General features: G+C 45.1%; 1 long non-coding RNA gene across 4 annotated transcripts; it reads right to left on the reverse strand.

The window, feature by feature from the left end:
- Window positions 1-2,830: 2,830 nt before the first annotated feature.
- Window positions 2,831-12,351, reverse strand: LOC127341813 (uncharacterized). Of its 4 annotated transcripts, none has more exons than XR_011755018.1 (5): window positions 11,971-12,351; window positions 11,651-11,810; window positions 11,381-11,473; window positions 6,757-10,715; window positions 2,831-6,091 (listed from the first exon to the last, which is right to left on the reverse strand). It is a non-coding gene; the product is annotated as an uncharacterized lncRNA (long non-coding RNA). The 4 variants fall into 4 exon arrangements; XR_011755017.1 differs by having other exon boundaries at window positions 6,757-7,186; window positions 7,347-10,715; window positions 11,651-12,351; XR_007875925.2 differs by having other exon boundaries at window positions 6,757-6,849; window positions 7,027-10,715; window positions 11,651-12,351.
- Window positions 12,352-12,704: the final 353 nt, after the last annotated feature.

Consider the following 12,704-nt stretch of genomic DNA (forward strand, 5'->3'; position numbering starts at 1 on the left):
TCTTCCAGATTACTAGAGGCATGAACCCACTATCGAGCATAAATACTCCCTCTTGGAGTCACAAACACATACTTGGCCAGAGCATCTACTAGCAAAGGAGAGCTTGCAAGATCACAAATAACATATGCTAAGTATATAATCAATCTCAACTATAGCATTCAGTATTCATCGGATCCCAGCAAACACAACATGTAGCATTACATAAAGATGATCTTGATCATGATAGGCAGCTCACAAGATCTAAACATGAAGCATAGATTGGAGAAGACAACCATCTAGCTACTACTATGGACCCGTAGTCCAGAGATGAACTATTCACGCATCACTTCGGAGGCGGGCATGGTGATGTAGAGGCCTCCGGTGATGATCAGGGAGGCAGGGTGCCGGGAAGAGCTTCAGAACCCTCCCGAGCTAGGGTCGACGGAACTTTTCGTGGATGGAGGCTCGGGTATTTAGGTTTTTCCCGAACAGATGAATATATAGGCGGAAGGGCGAGGCCGGTGGGCGCCCGAGGGGCGCACACCACCCATAGGCGCGTCCAGGGGTGGCCCGCACCTAGGCATGGTGTGGCCGCCTCCTGGCACTTCTTCGTCTCTCCTCTGGACTCCGTCTTTGTTACAGTAAAATAGGAACTTCGACTTTCGTTTCGTACAATTCCGAGAATATTTCCTGTACAACTTTTTTGAAATACAGAAACAGCAGAAAATAGGACTGGCACTGTGGCATCTTGTCAATAGGTTAGTTCCAGAAAATGCATAAAAGTGCTACGAAGTGTAAACAAAACATATAGAAATTGGTGTAAAACAAGCATGGAGCATCAAAAATTATAGATACGTTTGCAACATATCATCCAACACATTTAATAAACACCCGCTCTTTCGGCAAATCAATTTCACCAGCAACAGTATGTAAGAAAGGTCTACCTAATATAATAGGACAAAATGCATCTTGGGAGCAACCAAGTACAATAAAATCAGCAGGTTACTTAATCTTTCCTAGTAATACTTCAACATATTTAATTAAGCATACCAAGATCAGAGGAAAAATATACTCTTTATTAGCAAGTTGTAGTTATACATGTTTCTTCCATATGTATGGGATCAATGTCAAGCTTGATTTCAAGATATAGAGAATATGGTATCACACTTATACTTGCTATAATATCACATAGACCATGATAGCGTCAAGTTCCAATAGCACAAGATATAATATGTTTACCAACTTTAGAAGTATTACCTTGAATTACCTTAGTGGAATCTTCACATAAATAAACATCACATGGAGTTTCTTCATTTAATTCCTTGATGGCCTAAATTTGGTGCTTCATGTCAATTTGTTCATATGGTTCATGACATCTTCTAGCACTATTATTTGCAATAGTGGTGAGTAAATTTTCCTTCACTCTATTTGGATATGGAGGGGATTTCACATATTCTTCTATGTTAGCAGAGGATGTTTGTTGAACCTGTTTCTCAACTTTAGCAATATATGGAGAATGCTTAAGAGGTTTAGTATAAACTTTAAATCCCTTATTAGGAACATTCAAATGGTTAGCAAAGATTTAGAAATTCTACAAATATATAAGGATCAAGACCAAACCTATTCTTTAGTTCTTCAAACAATTTAATAGTAGAGAAATTCTCTACACATGCATATTCATATTCAAAACGAGGTTGGTTACCTTTATGAAGATCCCATGCAGCAGTATTATTAGCAATAGTATGGAATAAATTGCTTGCTTCTTGTTGAGTTATGTTAGTGAAAGTCCCTTCAGATGAATTATCCAGAAAGTCCCTATGATGCTGGGGTAGCCTCACATAGAAGTCTACCAATATAAGACTATCAGAAATATCATGACACATATTCTTATGGATGCGATCATTAAGTCTCCCCCAAGCTTGATGATGGCCTACAAGAACACAGGGTCATTCGTGCATGTTTTTCGCAGAAGTATTATTTCCGGTTTTTATATCGTGTCCCAACGAGGAGCGTACGAGGATGTTTATCTGTGGTGTTTCTGTCGCACCCAAGGTGTCACAAGTCTTAGGTGAATCTACTGGAAGGATTGAAATGGAAAATGGTAAATATGAATAAGGGAATTTGAAATGTTGACAGTACAATAAAGTAAATTGCATAAAAGTAAACATCTACTAAGAAGTAAACGGGTTTCTGCAGATGGAAAGGTAGATGCGGGGGGTTCAGTTCATGGTGATAGTGAATGTGCCTAATGAATAAATGTGATAAGCGAATATGATTCTTCCTATTTATATCTGAGAAGGCAAGCAACCCAAAAGAGAAAAAGACTCTTCTTGGTAGATTTCATCTTTCTCCAATGATCCTTCTGCCTATTACCAAAGCCATGGTCAGCGCATCTATTAAGGTGGTTAAACTAGATCAACGCTCTAAGCTTGGTGGTTCCTTGTGATTCCTCGAGTATTGCTAGATCCTCTTTGATATCGGCCGTGTCACTCGGGGGTCACCGATTCACTAGCCAACAAATTCCTGTCTATGAGTTCTTGAGATCATGTTACCTAGTCCCTTAAATTAGATAACAACATTAGGTGCACATAAACATTCATTCTCATACATAATCATATTAGTAATGGCGATTCGATTCTTGGTGGCGATGAGGATTTAGCTTGGTGTTTCATGACATGGAGTATTGGTGTGACGCCCCAAAACCGGTACCATGAGGATCCCAGCGAACCCGCCGAAATCCACATGATCTCGATTTTAGGAGACGCACCACCAAGCGCCTCGTACACGCCGAAGCATGCACGCGATGCGGGTGGAATCAATCACGAGCGGTAACATTACAACAGGATTACAATAGAGCCCACAAGAAACATATATTACAACAACGACTCCAACGAGTCAAGATACAAATAGATACATACAAAGATCCAAATCATACAGAAGATCAAATACATCCGAGTACGGACAAGATACAAATTTGGACTAAGAGTCCTGAAGATAACCAGTGACGTCCATAACCCTGCCCAGGACAAACCAGAAGGGTAACCTCGCTAACGTCGTCTTCATCGAACATATCTTCATACCTGCCCGGTTATATCCCGTAGAAGCAGCAATAAGTACGGGTTCGTACTTAACAAGACTTCAAGATGTATAAGCATTAGTCAACCAGTCATCCTTTGTACTTGAGGCACGCAGGGGACTTAGAGGACGCAAGAGGAACGTCATAGGCAATATGGTGGGGTTAAGCGGCAGCCCGCAAGCACTAAAAACCTATAGAGACACTCTACAATAGTCGTCTATCAGAGAAGGTGAGAGAGCGCATAAACTAACAGTTCAATACTCTGCAAACATAACACAGCCGATGCGTTCCCCCTTTGCCAAGAAGTACTTACAAAGGCACTCACACGGTGGTCAAGTTTTAACCATTTATTATTAGAGTTGTGCTAACTTACTACGCAAGTTATTATGATTGAAACAACAAGTGTAAGTTGTCTATGGTCGAGTCATACAGCTCCAAGTCGTCCATAACCGTGGACGCGGCTTATCGATAAGATTTAACCCTGCAGGGGTGCCCAAATGTGCCCACACGCACGATCAACCCACTTGCGACAGGTGAATATCACGACTCGCACTCTCCTTCACGACAACAATGTCCAGGAAGCCACCTAACCAAGTTGAACCCGTATCGAAGTCCGGCCGTATCTCCGAAGCGGACTTAGCTATGTGTGTCAACGTGCTAGGTGGTTTAAACACACGCTGGGGCGATAAACCACTTCGCAGAGGCTCCACGACCTATACGTGCATACCAGAAACAAGGGATACAAGGCACCCAAGGGCTTCCCAAAGTAAATAAGTAACATGCTGGCATGCACGCAACAACAAATGGTAAAACATTGCAAACTAGTTGTGGCCACTGGACAAAGTTGTAGATTACGACAGTGGTCGAGGGGAGACCCAGAAACATACCCACGTGTGGTTAGAGCGCTCAGTCTCGGAACAGATAACAAGAACTCGGGATCCTAATTTATCAAGAAAACACAAGTGAGCCATCACAAAACGACCAGCTGACCCACCGATGCCTCCGCTAACAACTATTAACAAGTAACCATGATACCCTCAACAGATATATCCATAAACCATGTGTCATGAACTCCCAACAGATAACCCGATAAGATAGCGATAACGGTAACACGATATAAATAGCACTAGCATGCACTACGACTCGCAAGGCAGACCCGAAACCAAACAATAGCTTTAGGAGGTGATGGTGTGTGACGCCCCGAAACCGGTACCATGAGGATCCCAGTGAATCCGCCAAAATCCGCACAATATCGATTTTAGGAGACGCACCACCAAGCGCCTCGTACACGCCGAAGCATGCACGCGATGCGGGTGGAATCAATCACGAGCGGTAACATTACAACATGATTACAATAGAGCCCACAAGAAACATATATTACAATAACGACTCCAACGAGTCAAGATACAAATAGATACATACAAAGATCCAAATCATACAGAAGATCAAATACATCCGAGTACGGACAAGATACAAATTTGGACTAAGAGTCCTGAAGATAACCAGTGACGTCCATAACCCTGCCCAGGACAAACCAGAAGGGTAACCTCGCTAACGTCGTCTTCATCGAACATATCTTCATACCTGCCCGGTTATATCCCGTAGAAGCAGCAATAAGTACGGGTTCGTACTTAACAAGACTTCAAGACGTATAAGCATTCGTCAACCAGTCGTCCTTTGTACTTGAGGCACGCAGGGGACTTAGAGGACGCAAGAGGAACGTCATAGGCAATATGGTGGGGTTAAGCGGCAGCGCGCAAGCACTAAAAACCTATAGAGACACTCTACAATAGTCGTCTATCAGAGAAGGTGAGAGAGCGCATAACTAACAGTTCTATACTCTGCAAACATAACACAGCCGATGCGTTCCCCCCTCGCAAGGAAGTACTTACAAAGGCACTCACACGGTTGTCAAGTTTTACCCAGGTTTTATTGAAGTTGTGCTAACTTACTACGCAAGTTATTAGTATTAAAACAACGGGTGTAAGTTGTCTATGGTCGAGTCATACAGCTCCAAGTCGTCCATAACCGCGGACACGGCTTATCGATAAGATGTAACCCTGCAGGGGTGCCCAAATGTGCCCACACGCACGATCGACCCACTTATGACAGGTGGATATCACGACTCGCACTCTCCTTCACGACAACAATGTCCAGGAAGCCACCTAATCAAGTTGAACCCGAATCGAAGTCCGGCCGTATCTCCGAAGCGGACTTAGCTGTTTGAGTCTACGGCTAAGTCAGTTCCTAGGAGATGCACATTGGATCAGAGCTCACTCTGGGGAGATGACCAATGACCTCACTCTTTCGGATACCGCTTAACATCGTATCCCACCTATACGTGCGTACAAGAACAAGGGGATACAAGGCATAAGGCTTCCCCAAAAGTAACAGAAGGAAACAAGCTTGCACGCACGCATCAAAAAGGAAACGTTACAATCTAGTTGTGGCCGCTGGACAAAGCTGTAGATTCCGGTAGTGGTCGAGGGGAGACCCATAGGCGTACCCACGTGTGGTTAGAGCGCTCAGTCTCGGAACAGATAACAAGAACTCGGGGTCCTAAGCTTTAAAGAAACACAAGTGAGCCGCCATAAAACGAACAACTGACCCACCGATGTCTCCGCTTAACAATTAAGGTAACCATGATACCCTCAACAGATATATCCATAAACCATGTGTCATGATTCCCCAATAGATAACCCGATAAGATAACATTAACGGTAACGAGATATAAAAGCACTAGCATGCACTACGACTCGCAAGGCAGACCCGAAACCAAACAACAGCTGTAGGAGGTTGGTGGTTGGTGGTGGCAATATGGGCTGCTTGAGGTAACAAGTGGAATGGACACGTGACAAGAACGCAACTTAAGGATAGCATGAGGGAGAAGGCAAAAAATAAAATAGGTGAGCGACTTCTGCAGGGGCAGGAGTATAGGGGAAATGCTTTCCTGTTAAAGCTTGCCGAGGAACATCCGGAGAACTTGTCGTATCTCACCGCACCACTTCGCGATCCTATCCGGGAAGAAGCAAAACGCTACAACAAACAACGGATGCACAACTTACTACTACGGCAAAAGAATCGGCATGATCATGATATGGTATGCATGGGATAGCAATGATGATGTAATGCAACTTATCCATATTAAGCGGGATCGGAATCCCGACATAGAATTATTAGGTTCATGTTGTTTTTGTACCGACAAGTTTAAATTGTTATTAGCATGGCAAGCATGGCATAAGGTGAGCTACACATATTAAATGGGGTGGGAAACCGTATACGGCAATTCCAATTACTCCCCATATTAGTTATTAGGTGTGATGCAAACTAACACGACACGACATGATGCAAGATACAAACAATTATATGGATGACATATTAATATTCCTTGCATTTTTCTAATAAATTTTTATATATAAAACATTCTCATTTAAATTTGTATAAAATAAAGTGCAAAACCTTTTTAGTAAACAACATAGATTATTTAGTTAGTCAAGCAAACAAGCAGGCTGCTGGAATGATTGATGCCGTGCCTAGCTAGCTAAACAAGCAACCTAGCAGGCTGCTGGATGGATTGAAGATTTGCATGATGTGCTAGCTGGAAGAAATGAACAAACATTCAAAGAGTGATGCAGCGACTTGTGTGTAGCACGACGGCGATGCAAGATAAACAATTGCATGTTACAGGACAAGGAACAAACCATATGGAAATTTGGGAATTTTTAACCCATCCAAGACGCAGACTAGGCTTGCACAAGGCGCGGAGGAACACGAACTGACGAAGAAGACTTCAGCTGTACAGAGAAACATACAGCGAAAGTATGGTCATTTTGGCTCAGACGGGAATTGATCCCAGAATCTCATCTCACTATTTGATACAAGGAATAGAGCCAGGGTGTTGCTGCACGTATGATGCCAAGATACATACGCGGAGGTAGAAAAAGAACATAGAGCGAGGTTGTATTCTGAACCTGACGAATGCAGATGACGAAGATGGAAAGTGGCATCGGGTTAATTGGATCGAGCCGGACGCACGCCAGGGTCGTCGGCCAGGATTCCAGGAGGCGGTCAGCAAACACGACATGGCCGGTGCCGGCGCGCGCAGGAGAGGAGCCGGTGATGCCGCGTTAACTGAAGAAAGAGCAAGAAGAACTGAACTTTTCTGAACCGCTGTTAACAGAAGAAGACGGAGAAATACGCGGCATGAAACCTGCTCGCCGGCGGTGCCTCGATGGTGCAGCATATGAAACAAACCCACGGAATCGAACGAGTAGAGAAAGAAGGTGCTCACAGAGCCGGTGGTCGAGGACGGGGAAGATCGGAAGGCGATGAAGAGCGAGACGAGGCCGAAGACGATGAAGAAGCGACAGCATTGTTTCCGTGAAGTCGAGGACGATGCAGGCGAATCGAGCGCTCCTAGCTCTGGTAGCTCAACGAGGAGGTAGCAGAGGCCACGAGGGCTCCATCCCCGTGCTCAACGCGGTGAAAGGCGGCGCCAAGCGACGGCACGGTCAAGGATTTCTCCGGCGGTCTCGGTGGATTACTGAAACTTCTGAACCTCTCCTTTTCTCTGCTTGCATGGGAGAGGGGAAAAGAAAGGGGCGGCGGCGGCTAGAGGAAAAAGGGAAGAGGAAAGCTAGGTTTTGCTGGCTTGATCTTGAGGAGGGGGGAAATGGAGGGATCAGGTGACCGTGAAGGAAGGACGGGAAAAGGATCACGGCGTCGATGAACTGACGGAAAGTGACAGACAAGAGCAGAGTACTCCCTCTCGTTCACAGAATGAAACAAGGCCAGCTGGGCTTTCTCCAGGGAAGAGAAAAGAGAGCTTGGGCTGATTTATTATTATTCCTTTTCTTTCTCAGATTTTTTTTAACCCATTGGAAAACAAGTTTGAGTTTGAAACAAAGGTACAGGGAAGTGATAGAAATACTTTCAACATAATTATCATTATTTGGAACCAAGACAAAACATTTTCAATGTTCCAAAAACATTCTCAAGTTGATCAATTGCAAAGTAAGAGATTAAAGAGAGGGGGTTTAATATTAACCTTAGTTACTAGAAGTTTTGCCATGACCTCTTTGTAAAGTGGTCAAGTAGAAGGAAAAGAATAGGTAGGCTTGAAGGTTGGAACATCTCAAGTGAGATGGAGATAGAATAAGAGAGAGAGGAAAACCAACATAAACAAAGGAAAATTAAACCAAATGCAATTTTAATAGGAACCAAAAGTGACATGATGAGATGCATGAATGCAATATGATGCACAAGCAAAAATCTAATAGGTGTATTTTCCTGGGTCGCTACAATCGACACCACTAACAAGGAATCTCGCCCCGAGATTCCACGTCAACCTAAGGGGGAGTTGGTTAAACTATCGGATCTTCTTGTACCATGTTGACAAACACCCGACCTCGGCATGAAACCTTCTTCTGGCGAAGTGTTGATCTTCTCGACACCACTAACAAGAATTGTTGCTCCATGTTGATCGGTCGACACCACTAACAAAGGTTGTTGCTCCGTTGATGATGATGTAGTTGCGGCCGAATTCTTCAACGATCGAACCTACTAAGTTAAGGCAAAGATCGTCCAACCCACGTAGGATCCTAAGACTCAGAAAACTCAGATAAGAGAGAAGACTCAAAACTCGCAAAGATGAGAGGAGAAAGAATAGAGGTAAGAAGAAAAATGCAGAGCTAAGCAGATCTATCCAACGAATTTTGAAAATAGTTTTGGACTCTTAAAACTCAACGACCGTTGGCAAGGTTATCCAAAAGGCTGGACTAGTGGGGTACCGTCAACCTGATGCTCTGATACCAACTTGTGACGCCCCAAAACCGGTACCATGAGGATCCCAGCGAATCCGCCAAAATCCGCACAATATCGATTTTAGGAGACGCACCACCAAGCGCCTCGTACACGCCGAAGCATGCACGCGATGCGGGTGGAATCAATCACGAGCGGTAACATTACAACATGATTACAATAGAGCCCACAAGAACAGATATATTACAACAACGACTCCAACGAGGCAAGATACAAATATACAATACAAAGATCCAAATCATACAGAAGATCGAATGCGTCCGAGTACGGACAAGATACAAATTGGACTAAGAGTCCTGAAGATAATCAGTGGCGTCCATAACCCTGCCCAGGCCAAGCCGGAAGGGTAACCTTGCTAGCGTCGTCTTCATCGAACATATCTTCATACCTGCCCGGTTATATCCCGTAGAAGCAGCAATAAGTACGGGTTCGTACTTAACAAGACTTCAAGACGTATAAGCATTCGTCAACCAGTCGTCCTTTGTACTTGAGGCACGCAGGGGACTTAGAGGACGCAAGAGGAACGTCATAGGCAATATGGTGGGGTTAAGCGGCAGCGCGCAAGCACTAAAAACCTATAGAGACACTCTACAATAGTCGTCTATCAGAGAAGGTGAGAGAGCGCATAACTAACAGTTCTATACTCTGCAAACATAACACAGCCGATGCGTTCCCCCCTCGCAAGGAAGTACTTACAAAGGCACTCACACGGTTGTCAAGTTTTACCCAGGATTTATTGAAGTTGTGCTAACTTACTACGCAAGTTATTAGTATTGAAACAACGGGTGTAAGTTGTCTATGGTCGAGTCATACAGCTCCAAGTCGTCCATAACCGCGGACACGGTTTATCGATAAGATGTAACCCTGCAGGGGTGCCCAAATGTGCCCACACGCACGATCGACCCACTTATGACAGGTGGATATCACGACTCGCACTCTCCTTCACGACAACAATGTCCAGGAAGCCACCTAACCAAGTTGAACCCGAATCGAAGTCCGGCCGTATCTCCGAAGCGGACTTAGCTGTTTGAGTCTACGGCTAAGTCAGTTCCTAGGAGATGCACATTGGATCAGAGCTCACTCTGGGGAGATGACCAATGACCTCACTCTTTCGGATACCGCTTAACATCGTATCCCACCTATACGTGCGTACAAGAACAAGGGGATACAAGGCATAAGGCTTCCCCAAAAGTAACAGAAGGAAACAAGCTTGCACGCACGCATCAAAAAGGAAACGTTACAATCTAGTTGTGGCCGCTGGACAAAGCTGTAGATTCCGGCAGTGGTCGAGGGGAGACCCATAGGCGTACCCACGTGTGGTTAGAGCGCTCAGTCTCAGAACAGATAACAGGAACTCGGGGTCCTAAGCTTTAAAGAAACACAAGTGAGCCGCCATAAAACGAACAACTGACCCACCGATGTCTCCGCTTAACAATTAAAGTAACCATGATACCCTCAACAGATATATCCATAAACCATGTGTCATGATTCCCCAATAGATAACCCGATAAGATAACATTAACGGTAACGAGATATAAAAGCACTAGCATGCACTACGACTCGCAAGGCAGACCCGAAACCAAACAACAGCTGTAGGAGGTTGGTGGTTGGTGGTGGCAATATGGGCTGCTTGAGGTAACAAGTGGAATGGACACGTGACAAGAACCCAACTTAAGGATAGCATGAGGGAGAAGGCAAAAAATAAAATAGGTGAGCGACTTCTGCAGGGGCAGGAGTATAGGGGAAATGCTTTCCTGTTAAAGCTTGTCGAGGAACATCCGGAGAACTTGTCGTATCTCACCGCACCACTTCGCGATCCTATCCGGGAAGAAGCAAAACGCTACAACAAACAACGGATGCACAACTTACTACTACGGCAAAAGAATCGGCATGATCATGATATGGTATGCATGGGATAGCAATGATGATGTAATGCAACTTATCCATATTAAGCGGGATCGGAATCCCGACATAGAATTATTAGGTTCATGTTGTTTTTGTACCGACAAGTTTAAATTGTTATTAGCATGGCAAGCATGGCATAAGGTGAGCTACACATATTAAATGGGGTGGGAAACCGTATACGGCAATTCCAATTACTCCCCATATTAGTTATTAGGTGTGATGCAAACTAACACGACACGACATGATGCAAGATACAAACAATTATATGGATGACATATTAATATTCCTTGCATTTTTCTAATAAATTTTTATATATAAAACATTCTCATTTAAATTTGTATAAAATAAAGTGCAAAACCTTTTTAGTAAACAACATAGATTATTTAGTTAGTCAAGCAAACAAGCAGGCTGCTGGAATGATTGATGCCGTGCCTAGCTAGCTAAACAAGCAACCTAGCAGGCTGCTGGATGGATTGAAGATTTGCATGATGTGCTAGCTGGAAGAAATGAACAAACATTCAAAGAGTGATGCAGCGACTTGTGTGTAGCACGACGGCGATGCAAGATAAACAATTGCATGTTACAGGACAAGGAACAAACCATCTGGAAATTTGGGAATTTTTAACCCATCCAAGACGCAGACTAGGCTTGCACAAGGCGCGGAGGAACACGAACTGACGAAGAAGACTTCAGCTGTACAGAGAAACATACAGCGAAAGTATGGTCATTTTGGCTCAGACGGGAATTGATCCCAGAATCTCATCTCACTATTTGATACAAGGAATAGAGCCAGGGTGTTGCTGCACGTATGATGCCAAGATACATACGCGGAGGTAGAAAAAGAACATAGAGCGAGGTTGTATTCTGAACCTGACGAATGCAGATGACGAAGATGGAAAGTGGCATCGGGTTAATTGGATCGAGCCGGACGCACGCCGGGGTCGTCGGCCAGGATTCCAGGAGGCGGTCAGCAAACACGACATGGCCGGTGCCGGCGCGCGCAGGAGAGGAGCCGGTGATGCCGCGTTAACTGAAGAAAGAGCAAGAAGAACTGAACTTTTCTGAACCGCTGTTAACAGAAGAAGACGGAGAAATACGCGGCATGAAACCTGCTCGCCGGCGGTGCCTCGATGGTGCAGCATATGAAACAAACCCACGGAATCGAACGAGTAGAGAAAGAAGGTGCTCACAGAGCCGGTGGTCGAGGACGGGGAAGATCGGAAGGCGATGAAGAGCGAGACGAGGCCGAAGACGATGAAGAAGCGACAGCATTGTTTCCGTGAAGTCGAGGACGATGCAGGCGAATCGAGCGCTCCTAGCTCTGGTAACTCAACGAGGAGGTAGCAGAGGCCACGAGGGCTCCATCCCCGTGCTCAACGCGGTGAAAGGCGGCGCCAAGCGACGGCACGGTCAAGGATTTCTCCGGCGGTCTCGGTGGATTACTGAAACTTCTGAACCTCTCCTTTTCTCTGCTTGCATGGGAGAGGGGAAAAGAAAGGGGCGGCGGCGGCTAGAGGAAAAAGGGAAGAGGAAAGCTAGGTTTTGCTGGCTTGATCTTGAGGAGGGGGGAAATGGGGAATGAGATCCGGTGCCCCGACTGAGGCAGGGCACGGATGAACAGTACCGTGCCCTGCTGCCTTTTCTGCCCGTTGGATCTAGAACCGATGGCTGGATGAACGTGAACAGGCGCATGCTACAGGGGGCATCTTCAGTGCGTATGCTACAGTATATTTGCTACAGTGCATCGTCCACAGTACCTACTACAGTGACATCCACAGTGCATGCTACAGTGCAAAATCTGGTCTATTCATTTTCGATCCAACGGCCAAGGCAGCAGGGCACGGTACTGTTCATCCGTGCCCTGCCTCAGTCGGGGCACCGGATCTCATTCCGGAAATGGAGGGATCAGGTGACCGTGAAGGAA

Source organism: Lolium perenne, chromosome 3 (genome assembly GCF_019359855.2).
Source record: "Lolium perenne isolate Kyuss_39 chromosome 3, Kyuss_2.0, whole genome shotgun sequence".
Lineage (NCBI taxonomy): Eukaryota > Viridiplantae > Streptophyta > Magnoliopsida > Poales > Poaceae > Lolium > Lolium perenne.